Source organism: Triturus cristatus, chromosome 9, assembly GCF_964204655.1.
Source record: "Triturus cristatus chromosome 9, aTriCri1.1, whole genome shotgun sequence".
Taxonomy (NCBI): domain Eukaryota; kingdom Metazoa; phylum Chordata; class Amphibia; order Caudata; family Salamandridae; genus Triturus; species Triturus cristatus.
In genome coordinates, this window is record NC_140592.1 from 398,846,952 (window position 1) to 398,864,803 (window position 17,852).

Genomic DNA, 17,852 nt, shown 5'->3' on the forward strand with positions numbered 1-17,852 from the left:
ACCCCTAGATTTTGCTGATTGACGGGGACCTGCTCTATAGCGTGTTTTTGGAGGAGGGAGAGCACCTCTTGTTTGAGCAGTGTGGAATGTTCTTGAGACATTGGACGGTGCCTTGGTGGGATATTGGGTGGGGTAGATGTTCGCTCGAGACAGTACCCTGACCGAATGATTTGGGTCACCCATTTGTCCGATGTTATGGACTCCCATGCGTGGATAAAGTTTTGTAGCCTGCCCCCGACCGGAGTGGGATGGTCTGGGGGGAGCGGAGGGAAGTCATTGTGCGGGCGGGGTGGCAGAACGGGTGGTGTTAGTTTTGCCCCTGCCCTTATTGTTGTTGCCTCTGTAACCACCCCTTTGATTGCCCTTTGAAAAGGTATTTTGAGGAGGGGACTTGTAGGAGGTAGAGGCGCTATCGGTGGAGAAGCCTCTGCCTGTGCCACGAAAGGATGAGCGTCGAAAGGAACGTTTAGAGGCTTGTGTTTGGAGTGCTCCCATAGACTTTGCTGTGTCTGTGTCCTTTTTCATCTTTTCCAACGCTTCGTCCACCTTTGGCCCAAAGAGGGTCTGTTGGTCAAAAGGGTGATTGAGTATGGACGCCTGGACTTCAGGCTTGAACCCTGAGATCCTGAGCCAGGCATGTCGACGAAGCAGGACACTGGTATTTATGGCTCTAGAAGCAGTGTCGGCTGCATCGAGGGCACACTTAATGGAGGTGTTTGTAATTAGTTTACCCTCCTGTATCAGGTCATGAGCCTTGCGCTTGTGTTTTTCTGGAAGGTGCTGCATAAGAGCCTCAAGTTAGTCGTAGTGTGCTCTGTCATAGCGCGCAAGTAGTGCTTGTGTATTTGCAATGCGCCACATGTTGGCAGCTTGGGAAGCAGTGCGTTTGCCAGACGCGTCTAAAAGTTTCGATTCCTTGTCTGGCGGTGGGGCTTCTCCTGAGGACTGGGAGTTAGCCCGCTTTCTAGCTGTAGAGACAACTAGGGAATCTAAGGGAGCAGGGCCCTTAATGTATGCAGGGTCTGTGGGTGCCGCCTTGTACTTTTTCTCTATTCTAGGGTTCAGTACCCTGGCCCTGACAGGGTCCTTGAACACCTCTGCGGCATGCTTGGTGACACCCTTAAGCATGGGCAAAATAGACGTGGATTTGTCTTGAATGTCAAATGTGTCCAGTAGGAAGTCGTCTTCCACTGGTTCGCTGTGCATGTCCACCCCATGGTAGTGTGCTGCTCTCTGCACTAAGTGATGGAAACCTAAGGAGTCCTCTGGGGGAGACGGCCTGGATGGGTATAGGTCGTCCTGAGGCATATCAGGTATGTCAGGGTTGTGGTAGTCTTCCCACGGGTCTGGGGTCCCCGGTGGAGTGGGGTCCATGGGGGCGTCCGCTGGGTCATAATCCGGGTCCCCGTCATCCGGATCTGGGGACGGGGTCGGGGAGTAATGAGGTAAAGGTGGCGGAGACCTGGGAGGGGGTGGAGTAGGTGGAGGAGGCAGAGGAGGAGGTAGTGGGGAGGGCACTCTGAGGGGAGAAGTAGCAGAGTCCTTCCGTTTGGGTGGTGGAGGAGGAGCCGGAGTGTCCAGGCGTCTCTTCTTGATAATTAGAGTCAATAGCCCAGTCTTTGGATCTTTAGATAGAGTCTTTTGCAAAGGGTCTGGTGTAAACAGAGGTAGTGGCGCCGAATCGTCCGCTGGCGCCGATGATTTCGGAGCCGAGGACTTCGATGGTTTCTGTGCGCCATGCTTTTTTGGGGCCTCCGGTTTTTTCGGCGTCGAAGGATTTTTCGGCGCCGGAGCGTCGGTGCCGACAGATTTTTGTTTGTGTTTGGTCGGCACCGAGAGTCCAGGCTTCGGCACCGGTGGCTTCGGAGTCGAGCTGGGTATTACTTTCTTCGGTGCCGGATGCTGTTTTTCGGCACCAGGCGTCGGCTGGCTCGAGCCCGAGCTGCCGTGAGACTTTTGAGGCTTCGACACCGGGCCCGAAGGTGGGGTGATAGAAGCTTTGTGCTTGGTTTTACCCAGGCCTGCAGGCGAGGGTGTAACCTGAGTCTCTTTGGTTTTGGGCGCGGGGGTGGGAGGGGGTACAGTACTCACGACCCGCTGCGCCGGTGTGATGTCCTCCACGTCGGAGTCGTCGGCCTCGGAAGCGCTGACGACGTCGTCCTGTTCCTCGGTGTGTAGTTGCCCCGAAGCTTCGGCGCCGTCTCCTAAGATGTCCGGTGGAGCTGCGGACGATGAGTGCGCCATGGTGCGTCGAGCTCTTCGATCCCGGATGGTCTTCTTTGATCGAAAAGACTTACAGGCGGGGCAGTCTCTAGCCTCGTGTTCTGGAGAGAGGCAAAGGTTACACACCTGATGGAGGGCGGTGTGGGGAAATTTAGACCCACATTTTGGGCACTTTTTGAACGGAGTCCTTTCCATCGGCCGGGACCGGAGTCGAGGAGGGCCCGAAGGCCGGTGCCGATGTACGGGATGGAGAAAAGTGCCGCTTCGAGAGATGAAGATGATGAAGAAACTCGAAGAAACGAGGATTTTCCGTCGAGGCTGGAACCGTAGAAGTTCGAAGCCGGAGCACGAAGTATCACATCCGAGCCCGATGGCGGAAAAAAACAATCTGAGGATGGAGCCGAAGCCCATGCGCAGTACGGACCGAAGGAGGAGTCACCGAACTCGTGACTTCCAAAGACTGTCCAAAGAACAAAAACAAACTGCAAACATCCGGGCCCAACACCAGATGGCGATCTATGCTAAGTGTACAATCTGCAGCTCATATGCCTCGAACCATATATTATGACATCAATCCCACAAGAAGGGGATAGCGAATACAGAAACAAGACCAGAAAACCATATCAGCAAGTGGTATACTTCCCGAATGGCACCAAGAGGTAGATTGTGTGGTCAACAAGCTGCAAATGCCAAATTTGTAATTCTGATGCATGCCTCTAACCGCAGATTCCTCACTTTTAGAATATCCACAGGTGCCAGGCTAGGTCTGGAACAACAACATTGCTCCAGCGCCCCTGTAGGTGGAACCATACAGCTCCACAAAGTCATAGTTCAACCCCGAACTGACAAAGGAACCTCACATAAGCACCATTCATGTGCATCAATAGAATTTCCTTTAGCAAGGTGACTCGTCTTTTCACAATTCTTTTCCCCCCAGTGTGCAAGGGAACATGTTCCCTCCTAAAACTACAGGGTTTAAACCATGTAGAGCCTTATGCAAACAAATGTCTGTGAAAGATCCCTATGAGGTATGCCTCTAGTGGTTGAGTTTGGGGCACAACTCAAGTCCTGCAAGCAGTGTGCCCTTATGAATCTGAAAGCGATCCAGGAACATGAAGTACAGCCATGCATTGCTGAACACCAAAGAAAGTTACAGAAGTCCTGCTCGAAGAAGAGGATGCAGACCTAGTACCGCTCTTGGGTCCGACCGTTCCAGAGACAGGTCCTCATCACGGATCAAGTCATCCGGTAAGTCACACTGGAATCACAAGAAGACCAAGCAGTATTCATTCCAACCCTGCCACTCACAGCCTGAAAAGTCCCATGAACATCAGGACGCCTCTCGGGCTCGCCCCCGGGCGGCAACCAAGACGCAAATCCCACAACAGGTCCTGATGTACCCATTGATTCTGAGGTGATCAGCTACATCACAACATATGGAGGAATTTAGAGGGTACGTTGCAAATTTATGGCATGCTTCCAGCTGCCTTTTGCACGCCTTTGGGTCTCAAGGATCCAGAGAGGCCTTTACTCGGGTTACAATGGAAGACAGTTTTTTCTTTGCTGAGGTAACAAGACACGCAGCTGGGGTATTAGACTTACAGCTGTCATTTGTGAAATTTAAGAATAACGTGTTAACAAATGTTTTGCAAACTGAGCAGACTTTCTGTGAGCCTTTACTACCCTTCATTAAAGCCATGCCTGACGTCTTAATGGGCACCTGGTCTAAGCCTTGTTCCTGTCCACCAGTGAACAGGCAGGTAGTCAGTCACCACAGGCCTTAACCGGGAAACTCTTTACTTCTTGATGCAGCACATTACACCAGTAAAGTCTGGTGGTTCAGGCTTCCACCAGCAGGGTGAATCCCATTTCATACCCTACGCACCCCCACCCCACCCCCAGACGGAGAGTTAAAGAGAACTGAAGCATCAAGGACATGGATGTTTTCACAGGCACATCAATGCCAGCTGATTTCTGAGGAGATATCCCTACACTTTATTGCACACAGCTAGTGAAATTGTTTACCCCAGTCCCATAGGAATTTCGGATGAACCTGGCTCAATCAATCAAGGATGGTCGGGATGCAGCCAAATATATGAACTATTCTAAACTTGATACGACAGACTGCTTGGTGAAAGCAGTTGCCAATAGGGTAGTGCTTTGGCGTCACTCTTGGATCTGATCCACAGCCCCTACTGGTGACGTGCAAGCCACATTGATGGATGTGCCATTCTGTGGATCTCACCTGTTTGGCGAAAAGGCAGATTCCATGCTGGAACACTTCAAAGAGAGCAGGGCCATAGCGTGTTCCTTAAGCCCTTCTGCTCTGGCTAGACACTGCCTTTAGCTATTTTGCCCCTTTTCAGGCTACTCCCAATGTTTGGCATACCGGCAACACCATGGTTCACCACCACCACAACAGGCAACCCAACCCTGTTGGAGTAGTTAATCAAGCAGATAAGTTCAGTTCACAAGGGACAGCTAATTTCCCTGTCCTCTGCCCTTTTGGCACCAGCTTCCAAGCCACACAGTTTGTCCTTAGTGGCACAGGAACACCCTGTGGAAAGCAGGATCAGGCATTTTCTCCAAGGGTGGTAACATATCATCAGGAAGGTAGCTACTTCATATCGGTCATCTGGGCTATGTTCTGCTATTCCATTTCGACCCACTGCATCTTCTTTCCGCCCACATCAGAGCTGCTTTCAGAGGAGTATCCCTCCCTCTTGCTCCAAGAGGAGCAGCTTCTTTTGACCAAAGGTGCCACCGAGAGGGTTCCTGCCCCAGAAATAGGGACTGGCTGTTACTCCCACTATTTCCTAAAGCCGAAGAAGGGAGGGTGGCCTTCATCCTTTTTTAAATGTCCACGCCCTGAACGCCTTTTTGAGAAAGGACAACTGCAAGATGCTCAAGTTCTACCAGGTTCTGTCTGCCCTGGATCCTGGCAGCTGAATTGTGTCTTTGGAAATGCAAGATGATGACTATCATGTTCCTGTCCTGTAGTCCCTCAGACACTACTAGCAGTTTAAGGTAGGCCAGGAGTGTTTTCAATTTCTGGTGCTCCACTTTGGTTCTCCCAGTGCCCCTCGCCTGTTCATGAAAGTGATGGCAGAGGCACCACACCTTCAGAGGTTCGGGATTCCAGTTTTCTCCTGCCTCGATGACGGACTGCTGAAGGCAGACTCGCCACAGTCAGTTGTGGACTAATTACAGATGATGAAGCTCCTGACTTCATTAGGGTTCACAATCAATGTGCTGAAGTTACACCTTTCCAAAGGCTTGCTTACATTGGGGCCACTACTGCTACAGTGCTGTTTTGGGCATTCTCTCTACCAAAATGTGTCGATGGACATTCGGGCTATGATCATGATTTTCAGCCTTGGTCCTAGGCCTTGGTGAGAGTGGCCCTGATACTTCTTGGCCAATAGGCCTCTGCATTCTGCCCATCGACAATGTCAGGCGACAGATAAACCATTGCTGGGATGCAGAAGTCATCTCGGGGTGGTGGAGATCAGAGGACTCAGGTCTCCAGTAGAGACCAGTCTCAATAGCCACTTACTTGAGTTGTAGGCCATTTGTCATGCACTGAAAGCCTTTCTTCCATCCAAAGGGAGGTCTTGTTCAGGTTATTATGGACAATACCACAGTCATGTGGAAATGTAACAAGCAGGATAGGGTGGGTACTTGTACCAACAGGAACTTTGTCTCTGGAGACAGCGGGCGCGTCAAGTGTGTTTTCTGGGACGTGAACCACTTGGTGGGACCATTGTATGCCACGTTTGGATTAACCCAGACAACAGTGTCTGGCAGATCACGAATGGCAGTTACATCTTGAGTAATGCACAGGGCATCTTCCAACAATGAGGACTACCCTGGCAAGAACCTTTCACCACAGTCGAGAATGTGCAGTGTCAAAATGTTTGCGTGCTGCAGTGTTCAAGAAACCTCTCCATCGGGGACACACTCCAAAGAGAGTGAAGCAATGGACTTATGTCCACTTTTCCACCACTACCTCTCTTGCCCAGAGTCCTGAAGAAAATACGAAACGACTGGGTCAGGGTCATCCTAGTGGCTCCGGACTGGGTAAGGCGAGTGTGGTATCTAGTACTTCTGAGCATGAGCATCTGCCCAACAATCAGGCTACCATGTTGGGAGGTTCTTTTGTCGCAGCAGCAGAAAAGGGTCCTGCACCCAAACCTGCACAATCTACCCCTCCAGGCATAAAGACAGAATGGTGGCTGTTGACTGCATTCAATCTTCCTTCCAAAGTTGTGGAGGTCATCCTCTCCGAGATGCATCCCTCTAAAAGTCAGTCTATGCCTGGTTCTGGGATAATTTTGAGTCCTAGTATGACACCTGCCATATGAGCCAGTTACAAACCAAACTGTCAGATATCTTATTTGTTTGATGTCTGGCCCAGCAAGGACTTGCAGTTGGCACCATTAAAAGGTTATAGGTTGGCCTTTCCGGCTTTTTTGCGTTTGCTGGATCAGCCACCCATGTTCAAATCACCTATTGCTAAGAGGTCTATTAAGGGTTTGGCACATACATTTCCTCCTAAACCTTTTGTGATGCCACAGTGGGATCTCAATTTGGTTCTCACTTTTCCCCGTGCACACCATTCAAACCAATACACAGTTTGACTAGGTCTCCTGATTCTCAAAACTATATTCCTGATGACGATAACTTCAGCTAGTTGAGTGAGTGAACTTCAAACTCTCTTGGTGCAGCCGCCTTACAGCAGCTTTTTTCCACATAAAGTGGTGAGGGGGACCATGGAGGCCTTTTTGCCAAAGGTCGGGACTTCTTTTCACATTGGGCAATCCAGCACTCTAACACCATTCTTTACACTGCTGAACTCTTCAAAAGAGAGGAGGCTCCATTGGCTGGACTCAAAGAGAGACTTAAGCTTTGAAACTGATTGCACTAAAGATCATGAGGTGGACGATGAGCTTTTTATGAGGGCCTCTGGGGCAAAGAAAGGCAGTGTAGTGCAGAAATGTAATCTGTCATGGATAGTCCACTGCAATAAGATCTGCTAAGCAGTGGCCAAGAAGCAGCCTCCAGAAGGACCGAAGACCCATTCCACTAGAACCAAGGCTGCTACCACTGTATTGGCACAAGGAGTGCCTAATCTTGATTATCTGTCAGGTCGCGAAATGGGCATCAGTGCACAGGTTTACGAAGCACTACTGTCTTGACAGCCAGGTCAAAAGGGTACGGCACTACATCCACACAAACTTGCAGGGCAATTTGATCTGAGCAATTACACAGGGCCACCTCCTTTAAAGGTACTTTTTAGGTATCTATTCTATTCTATTCTGTGCTTAGAAGAATTTATCGGAAGTTACTTACTTTGGTAATGCTCTTTCTGGTAGAGACTATCTAGCTAGAGATACCTCGCCTTTTGAAAATTCTCCAGGCATCAGACTGGATCAAAAACTATTCATTAGTACCTCTGCACACAGGAAGGTGGCAGCATGCGGTTCCACAGTGTGGCCGTTTTGCTCCAGAAATGACACGAGGCGTCTTTAAAGGCGTCACTCCTGTGCGCTGTCAGCTGCTTTTGAGATTGTCTGCGTCCCCAAAGGCATGGTCCCTGAAGCAAATTGGGAGACAGTGGGCAGATTGAGAGACTTGGGCTCTTATTAATGTCTAGAGTTGAATTACAGACCAGGGAGGATGGAAGGTTCGGTGAGAAATCTGCAGCTACATAGAGTCTCTACAAGAAACGCGTTAGCAAGGTAAGTAACTTGTTCTACTGACAAAGACTTCTAGCTGCTTGTGACCCACTTTATGAACACATACCAAAGCAGTACCTATTTGGAGGTGGGCCTATAAATGGACCCAAACCAGAAAGTCCTGCAGGACGGTCAGGCAAAATGCCCCTCTCAGCGTACCACTGTTCACGCAATAGTGCTTCATGAACTTATGGAGGGAAGCCACATAGTCACTTGACAGATATTCAGGACACAGACTACGCTTGCCGATGCAGTTGTAGCAACTTTGGCCCTGGTGGAAGGAGCATGCAGTCCTTACGGAGGCTACTTTATGCCTAGCATATCATAATGCAGAGCAAAATCCAGCGGCAATAGTTGTCTTTCGAACTGCTTGCCTTTTTTCCCTTCAGAGAACCCCACAGAGGACTGATCGTCCACCCAGTTGTTTTTGGTACGATCCATTTAGAAGCTCAGAGCTCTTTTGGGGTATAAGGGATGGAGTATCTCCTCCTCATTAGAGGGGTGAGGCTGGGCATCAAACAGGCATGGTGATGGTTTGACTGACATGGAACAGCATCACAACTTTTTATAGGAAGGATACCCAAGTATGAAGAACCAGTTTGTCTGGGACGTAAGTAAGTGTATGGACACAACGCCGGAGGTGCACTCACATGCCAAATTGAGATGATGGCAGTGAGGAACAGTCTTCATAGTAAGGAACCGTAAAGGACAGCTGTGAAGCAGCTTAAATGGAGCGTAAATCAGGACTATTGGGATATAACAAAGGGGGAAACATATGTTTACGCCCTTTTTAAAAATCACATCATAATTGGTGACTTAAGAAATGAGGGCTGACCTGACAATCGTTGGAAGCCTGAAAGGGCTGAAAGATAACCCTGAACTGTCTCCAAAGCCAAGACTTGCAGCACAAGAGACAGGAGAAATGACAGCACATCAGATAAATTGGCCTGGAGGGGGTCAATCTGGTGTGTGCTGCCCCAAGCAACAAATTTGTCCCAACAAAAGGGGTCTACAATTTTAGTCGAGGGATGCCTCGCTACCAAGTACCAAGATAATATCAACCATCTCCTGAGGAAGGTCAAAGGTGTTCAGCTGTCACCACTCAATCTCCAAGCATGAAGGTGGAGATTGCTGTTACGACAACAATTCCTCCTGTGGGGTGGTGGTGGTGAGGAAACTGGGAACCTGATTGGAGGACATGTGTTCAAGTGAAGAAATTCTGGGTACCATAGTCTTCATTCCCAATCTGGAGCGACTAGGATGATTTGGACCCTGTTGTCCCTGATCTTTTGAAGAACTCTGGGCTGGAGTGGTATCAGCAGAGCGGGATTGCAAGCGAGAGATGCCATGGATACTCCAAAGTACAGAAGTGCTCAAATTTAGAGATCTGAGCGGTTACCATCTGAGCGGTTACCAATAGATCAAGCCAAGGTTCTCCCCTTTGGTAGAGGAGACCTTGCGCCACCTCTAGGCGTAACTGACATTTGTGGTCCACTAGGCACCAACAGCTGAGCTTGTCCACCCTGGTATTTAAGGACCCTTCCAAGTGGATAACCACCAGGAAAATCCCTCGACAGTCCAGCCATTTTCAGAGGGGAAAGGCTTCCTGGCAAACAGTCCATGACCACACCCTGCCCTGTGTGGTGTGGTACCAAAAGGCTGTGGAGTTGTCCATGAGCACCTTTACCAGCCTTCCCTTGACGGACAGAAGGCTTTCATCACCAAGCGGATGGCCCTCAGCTCCAGAATGTTGATTTGGAGCCGGAACACTGCCAAAGACCAAAGGCTTTGAACTCCACCTATGCCAGATGGCCGCCTCAACCCAGACGTCATGAGTCAGTCAGAGAAAGGGGTCCGTTGCTAATCCGATCGCGATCCAGCAACCTCCACTGCAAATCTTTGTGGTCAGAGTTCCCTTGATACGAGGTCCAATGGGACTTGAGCATGCATACGACACCTGCAGTGCACGACCAGCTGCATTCAGGAAGCCATATGTCCCAGCCTCAAAGTGACTCTCACTAAAATCCACCGAGGCTAAAAGATCAGGATCATAGCCTGTGTGTCCTGGACTCTACTCCCCGGGGGAAGGCACAAATATATTCAGAATGGCTCCGATGAAGGGGAGCATCTGAGAAGGAGTCTGGTGTGAATTCGGCACATTCACAGTGAACACCAAAGAGGAGGAGGTACATTGTGTCTGGAGAAGGTGGACAACTGTCTGGGACAAACTCGCCTTCAACAGCCAGTCGTCCGAAGACTGGCACCCCTGACCTTCAAGTGTATGCTGCCATCACTTTGATGAACATCTGAGGGGCACTATGGAGAAAAAGATGGGCACTTTGAAGTGAAAATGCTCCTGTCCCATGATGAACCGTAGGTAGCACAGATGGGCCGGTAGGGCAGGTACATGGAATTGGGTGTCCTACAGGTCCAACGCCCCCATTCAGTCTCAAGGGTAGAGGATAGACAAGACCTGGGCTAGAGTAAGCATTTTTAATTTCTCCTTCTAGAGAAAGGCATTGAGATGGCGCAGGTCTACAATAGTTACGTTTAGAAGGTGGGGCTGTGGGGGTTGGTGGGCTGGGCGGCACGCAGATCTTGGCCACTGGGACAGTGGGTGCCACGCCTCCAACGCAAAACTGTCAAGTTCCCTGTGGAGGCTGGACCGGTTAGCGGTAAGGGAGGCATCGGTCAAAGTCGCAAAAGGACCGATGGAACTGATGCAGTTGCAGAGGAAAGCCCTGCACTCCTTAAAATTCTTGAGAGAGAAATTCACTTATGCCCCAAACAGGCAAGTCTAATCAAATAGCATATCCATCAGGAAGGACTAACATCTCAGAGAAACCAGACAATAATGGTGGTGAATGCCAATGTTGGTGCCTATGGCCTGCCCAATGGAATCAGAGGTGTACAAGCCACAACGAATTGTGAACTTGACAGAGATGGCACAGGGTGAATGTCTTTGGGTACACCAAGGAGACTTGTGCCACCAAATCCCAAAGGGCAAGTAAGTAGCACCCCAGAAAGAGTTAATTTAAGAAATCAGAGGGCCAAGCTGGTAAAAGAAAATACATTTGCGGAATTAGATTTCCTATCAGAGGGGGTGGTGGGAATTGTGTTAGGATTAGAGCGACTGGTAGAAGCCTGCACCACTAAGCTTTCCGGTGAGGGGTTTTGCAAAAGAAAAGCAGGGTCATCAGGAGCAGGGTGATGGCACCTGGCAATTTATCGATTGACCGGGGGGCCAGAACAAGGTTCGGCCAAAGCCCCCGATAAGGTATCTGCTAGTACCTCGTTAAATGTGAGAAGGGGTTCAGAAGATGTTTTCCCCCGTCGGAGTACCTCAGTTAAGAACACATTCAGGCATGCCTCATCACTATCAATCTAGACCCTTTTCGAGCAAGCCACATCAGCCGTTTCGAAGCCAGTTTCCATACTTTGTTGAGTAGGTTTCCTAGTGTCACCCTAAGCTCCCTGAAGGGAACAAAAAGGCTCAAGCAGATTTGTCACAGCCATAAAAGCCAATTTCTAAAATGCATAAGAATACCTAGACAGACTGCATTACAGTGAAACACTAGGGCAAAAATATTCCTTTCCAAATACCTTTCTTGACTCTACGTTAGGAGGTAAAACGGGAAACCTATAGTGTGTAACTTTGTCAAGGATGGTTTTGAAACAAACAACTCAGGAGTTGATTTGATGTGTTGAAATAAAAAATAAAAAAAAAGAGTAAGATGCTGCTGCAGCATCATAAACGGTGCTGCACCTAGCCTCTCATACACCTTGAATCCACTGGAGCAGAAAGTTTTTCAATGGGAAGGTCCTTGAGGTCATTACCAAGCTGGAGATACTGTTTCAAATCTGACTGACTTCATAGTATTCACCTTGGCAGGTCCAAGGGATGTACAAGATGTATAATGCTTAGAAATATTTGCTAGCACTTCTTGCTAGAAGTCTTGCACCTGCCGTAAAAATCATTTTTGCTTTGTTAACAATTTCCCCCAAACCAGCAATGTTTCTGCTTAAGACAGGTTGCTATCTTTCCCGACAGTCTCCCTTCTCAATTATTTTCGCAGCTGTTCAGGAGGGGGAACATTAACTCTTGCGATTTCTGTGCTTTCTTTCCAGAGACTTCCAACCAGAAGACAAGCTGCAGATTGATTTGGCAACACCAACAGAAATCTCACATCATGCTCTACAATGCTTTTAGGATGCAATGAAGCACATATTGCAGTACTTTATTGTCAGGGCCCCAGGCACTCACCGACCGGATTCATCAACGACATATGCTGATGACATTATAAACAAGGTTTAAACCATGACGAATTAGATGGAGAAATTAGGTCACAAAAGTAAGATAATGCACCAAAATTGGACAGGAATAAAGGATAACTGCACATCTCCCTCAGGTAGGAAATGGGGTGGTGGAGTGAGCTAAAGAATGATGATGGATTAAACCCAGATCAGTTGACTGGGGGTGAGTGCTTGCAATGTTCAACACTCCGTCCATCATCCCCTTTGGTTTTGCTCAGGTAGGAAATGGTGCATGTGACACAATCTCATAAGATATAGAATGTCAGCATCTATGGAGCCTTGTAGCCCTGAGAGCGGCGACGAGAGTGGCTGCAGGTGCACATGAAGTACTGTTTCAAACCAAAAAAGTGGATCCAGCCCAATGGCTGAGAATGGTAATATAAAGAGTATGTGGAAAGGAGCGTACATTATAAATAAAATGTAAAAATAAAAAAAGTAAGAGGCTTTTAGTACAGAAGGATGTAGGTGACCTAGTTCTAGGACACCCCCGCGCCGCACGGCCACCAGCTGCTGCGTGCGCCTTCCCTGCCTGACTGCCTCGCTGCCGCCGCGTGACCACGCCCCCTGCCCCCGAGCGGCGTGGTCCGTGCTCGCCTGTCCTGCCCCTGTTGTTTTTGCTGTGTTTAAATTGTTTTTGTCTTTTTGTATTGCCTGTTTTCTAGTTATTGTAATTTCCTTCCTGTTTTGCCGGTTTATTTGCTGCCGTTCGTCCTCCCTCCCCGCTTCCCGCCACCGCCGCTAACCCCGCCCCTTTTTGCCTTCTGTACCCTCCCCGCTCCCGCCTCCCAGCTGCTCCGCCCCCCCGCGCACTTGGCCATATATGGCGACCGTGCGACGCAGGTGAGTGTGACCTAGTTCTAGGACACCCCCGCGCCGCACGGCCACCAGCTGCTGCGTGCGCCTTCCCTGCCTGACTGCCTCGCTGCCGCCGCGTGACCACGCCCCCTGCCCCCGAGCGGCATGGTCCGTGCTCGCCTGTCCTGCCCCTGTTGTTTTTGCTGTGTTTAAATTGTTTTTGTCTTTTTGTATTGCCTGTTTTCTAGTTATTGTAATTTCCTTCCTGTTTTGCCGGTTTATTTGCTGCCGTTCGTCCTCCCTCCCCGCTTTCCGCCACCGCCGCTAACCCCGCCCCTTTTTGCCTTCTGTACCCTCCCCGCTCCCGCCTCCCAGCTGCTCCGCCCCCCGCGCACTTGGCCATATATGGCGACCGTGCGACGCAGGTGAGTGTGACCTAGTTCTAGGACACCCCCGCGCCGCACGGCCACCAGCTGCTGCGTGCGCCTTCCCTGCCTGACTGCCTCGCTGCCGCCGCGTGACCACGCCCCCTGCCCCCGAGCGGCGTGGTCCGTGCTCGCCTGTCCTGCCCCTGTTGTTTTTGCTGTGTTTAAATTGTTTTTGTCTTTTTGTATTGCCTGTTTTCTAGTTATTGTAATTTCCTTCCTGTTTTGCCGGTTTATTTGCTGCCGTTCGTCCTCCCTCCCCGCTTCCCGCCACTGCCGCTAACCCCGCCCCTTTTTGCCTTCTGTACCCTCCCCGCTCCCGCCTCCCAGCTGCTCCGCCCCCCCGCGCACTTGGCCATATATGGCGACCGTGCGACGCAGGGGAGTGTGACCTAGTTCTAGGACACCCCCGCGCCGCACGGCCACCAGCTGCTGCATGCGCCTTCCCTGCCTGACTGCCTCGCTGCCGCCGCGTGACCACGCCCCCTGCCCCCGAGCGGCGTGGTCCGTGCTCGCCTGTCCTGCCCCTGTTGTTTTTGCTGTGTTTAAATTGTTTTTGTCTTTTTGTATTGCCTGTTTTCTAGTTATTGTAATTTCCTTCCTGTTTTGCCGGTTTATTTGCTGCCGTTCGTCCTCCCTCCCCGCTTCCCGCCACCGCCGCTAACCCCGCCCCTTTTTGCCTTCTGTACCCTCCCCGCTCCCGCCTCCCAGCTGCTCCGCCCCCCCCGCGCACTTCGCCATATATGGCGACCGTGCGAACGCGCAGCGGTCACGCGCAGCGGGCGCGCCAAAGGCAAGCCCGTCTACGCCCGTCCGCGCCTGGACCGCGCCCAGTGCCAGGACCCCAGGACCCCACCGACGGAAGACGACCCGACAGTCCTACGACGCCGCAACACTCATCGCACTCAACACCGGCGGGACCCAGGGATGCTACCGAGCCACTCCGAAGCACACCCACGGACCCTTCAGCTGCCACGCCTGCAAGTTCTCCTGCATCCGGACCTGCCCGGCACCAGCACCTGCCAAGCCGAACACCAGCAGCAACCACCTCAAGTGCATCCTGCTCAACACCCGCTCCGTCCACAGACACGCCATCGAACTCTGGAACCTCCTAGACGCCACATCCCCTGACGTTGCCTTCATCACGGAGACCTGGATGAACGCCTCTTCAGCGCCCGACATCGCCATCGCCATCCCAGAGGGCTACAAGATCACCCGGAGGGACCGCACCGCCAACCAGATGGGAGGAGGCATCGCCATCATCCACAAGAATACCATCCGAATCACGACTAGCACCGACAACACCCTCACAACCGCCGAACACCTGCACTTCCAGATCCACACCGACCCGAAGACCACCCTCAGAGGCACCCTAATCTACCGACCCCCGGGACCACGCACTCAATTCAGCGAGGACATCGCCGACTTCGTCGGCCCGCATGCCCTCCCCTCCGCTGACTACATCCTCCTGGGGGACCTCAACTTCCACCTGGAGAACAACAACGACCACAACACCAGCACCCTGCTCGACAACCTCGCCAACCTTGGACTCAAGCAACTGGTGAACACCCCCACCCACCTCGCCGGACACACACTCGACGCCGTCTTCTCATCCAGCAAAGACATCGCCTTCAGCCACGCCACAGAACTCCACTGGACGGACCACAGCTGCGTCCACTTCACCTTCAGAAGAACGACGATCCACCACCACCAGCAACAGGCTGCTAGAAGAAACTGGAACAAGATCACAGCCGACCAGCTCGCCGCTTCCCTGAGCCAGCACCCTCCTGCCAGCTCAGCGAACCCCAGCCAGGCCGCCGACAACCTCACGAAGTGGATCAGCAACTGCGCGGACGAACTCGCCCCTCTGAGGACCCCGCCCAGCAGACCCGGCAGCAAGAAAGCCCCATGGTTCACCGACGAACTCAAGAGCTCCAAGAAGAACTGCCGAGCCCTCGAGAAAGTCTGGAGAAAGGAACCTACACCAGACAACATGACCGCCCTCAAACTCGCCACCCGGAAGCACCACCAACTGATCCGCGCCGCCAAGAAAATTGCATTCAAGGACCGGCTGGACAACAACGCACACAACTGCAAGGAACTCTTCAACATCGTGAAAGAGCTCTCCAACCCCAACGCCGGAAACAACGACATCACCCCTTCGCAAGACCTCTGCAACTCCCTCGCCTCCTACTTCCACAACAAGATCGCGGACATACACAACAGCTTCAGCACCCATCCGACGCACGTCACGACCGCACCTACGCCCCCCACCACCACCCTCCGCGCCTGGACTCCGATCAGCACCGAAGACACCGTCCGCATGATGAACTCCGTCCACTCCGGATCTCCGACTGACCCCTGCCCTCACCACGTCTTCAACAAGGCCGACGCTGTCATCGCACCCCACCTGCGGGACATTATCAACACCTCCTTCGACACCGCCACCTTCCCCGAGAGCTGGAAGCATGCCGAACTCAGCGCTCTACTCAAGAAACCTACAGCAGACCCCACCGAACTCAAGAACTACCGCCCCATCTCGCTACTCCCGTTTCCAGCCAAAGTCATCGAGAAGACAGTCAACAAACAGCTGGCCGCCTTCCTCGAGACGAACGGATCCCTCGACCCCTCGCAGTCCGGCTTCCGAGCCAACCACAGCACCGAGACCGCCCTCATCGCAGCCACCGACGACATCCGAGCCCTGATGGACAACGGAGAAACAGCGGCCCTCATCCTCCTAGACCTCTCCGCGGCCTTCGACACTGTCTGCCACCGCACCCTAGTGCAACGCCTCAGCAACGTCGGAGTCCAGGAGAAGGCACTGGAATGGATCGTCTCCTTCCTCGACGGAAGAACACAGAGAGTCCGCCTGCCACCGTACAAGTCAGAGGCCACCGAAGTCATCTGCGGCGTCCCTCAAGGATCCTCGCTGAGCCCTACCCTCTTCAACGTCTACATGAGCCCCCTCGCGGCCATCGCACACCAACACAACCTCAACATAATCTCCTACGCCGACGACACCCAGCTGATCCTCTCCCTGACCAACGACCCCACCGCCGCCAGAGCCAACCTGCACGAAGGGATGAAGGAGGTAGCCGAGTGGATGACGACCAGCCGCCTGAAACTGAACTCAGACAAGACGGAGGTCCTCATCCTGGGCTCCACACCCACCGCCTGGGACGACTCCTGGTGGCCCCCCGCCCTGGGCACCGCACCCAAACTGACAAACCACGCACGCAACCTGGGCTTCATCCTGGACTCCTCCCTCTCCATGACCAGACAAGTCAACGCCGTCTCCTCGGCGTGCTTCAACATCCTGCGCATGCTATGGAAGATCTTCTGGTGGATCCCCACGGAGACCAGGAAGACCGTCACCCAGGCCCTCGTCACCAGCCGACTGGACTTCGGCAACGCCCTCTACGCCGGAACCACCGCCAAGCTCCAGAAGAGACTCCAGCGGATCCAGAACGCCTCAACATCCCACGAAACAGCCACATCTCCGGACACCTGAGAGAACTGCATTGGCTCCCCGTCAACAAAAGAATCACCTTCCGTCTCCTCACCCACGCACACAAAGCCCTACATGACCAAGGCCCGAGCTACCTCAACAGCCGAATCAACTTCTACGCCCCCAAACGCCACCTCCGTTCAGCCAGCCGCGCCCTCGCCACCGTCCCACGCATCCGTAGAGCGACAACAGGAGGAAGGTCCTTCTCCTACCTGGCCGCCAAGACCTGGAACTCCCTCCCGGCCGACCTGCGCCTGACCCAAGACCACCTCTCCTTCAGGAAGAAGCTCAAGACCTGGCTGTTCGAGCAGTAACGGCACCCCCCCCCCCTAAGCGCCTTGAGACCCAACGGGTAAGTAGTGCGCTCTATAAATGTCCTTGATTGATTGATTGATTGAAGGATAACTCATCTTTAGGGTAATGCATCTGTATTACATATAAAGGTTCCTCTCAGAGAAATAGACAAATGACAATGTAATACAATATTCAGAGAATGTATTCATCTGTTATGAACCAGGAGTCTGCGAGGAACGTACGACTCAACAAGGTTAGGAAACAATGTATTGCCCAGGAAGCGCTGGCAGGTTTGCGACAGAAAAGGAAATTGAAATATGTGGCAGAAAAGAGACCTTATTTCGGGCACTTGAGAAGAGTCAAATGGAAGCTGTAAGCAGAGAATGGGAGGAAATCAAAAGCCTTCTTTGAGCAGAGAAATGTCATGATCAGAATGAAAGCGATCCGTCACTCCATTGGGAAATGGTTGAAAGACCATGTCTCCACCAATGTACATGTTGTAAATGAAAAATCACTAAGGCTAAATTCAAAAAAGTGTAGCGCACAAGGGAAAAT

At 51.9% G+C, this 17,852-nt stretch overlaps 1 protein-coding gene across 2 annotated transcripts in view; it reads right to left on the reverse strand.

Annotated features, from left to right (window-relative positions):
- Positions 1–17,852, reverse strand: part of PSMD8 (proteasome 26S subunit, non-ATPase 8) — a 73,004-nt gene that overhangs the window by 3,560 nt on the left and 51,592 nt on the right. The gene's annotated exons all lie outside the window — the stretch shown is intronic.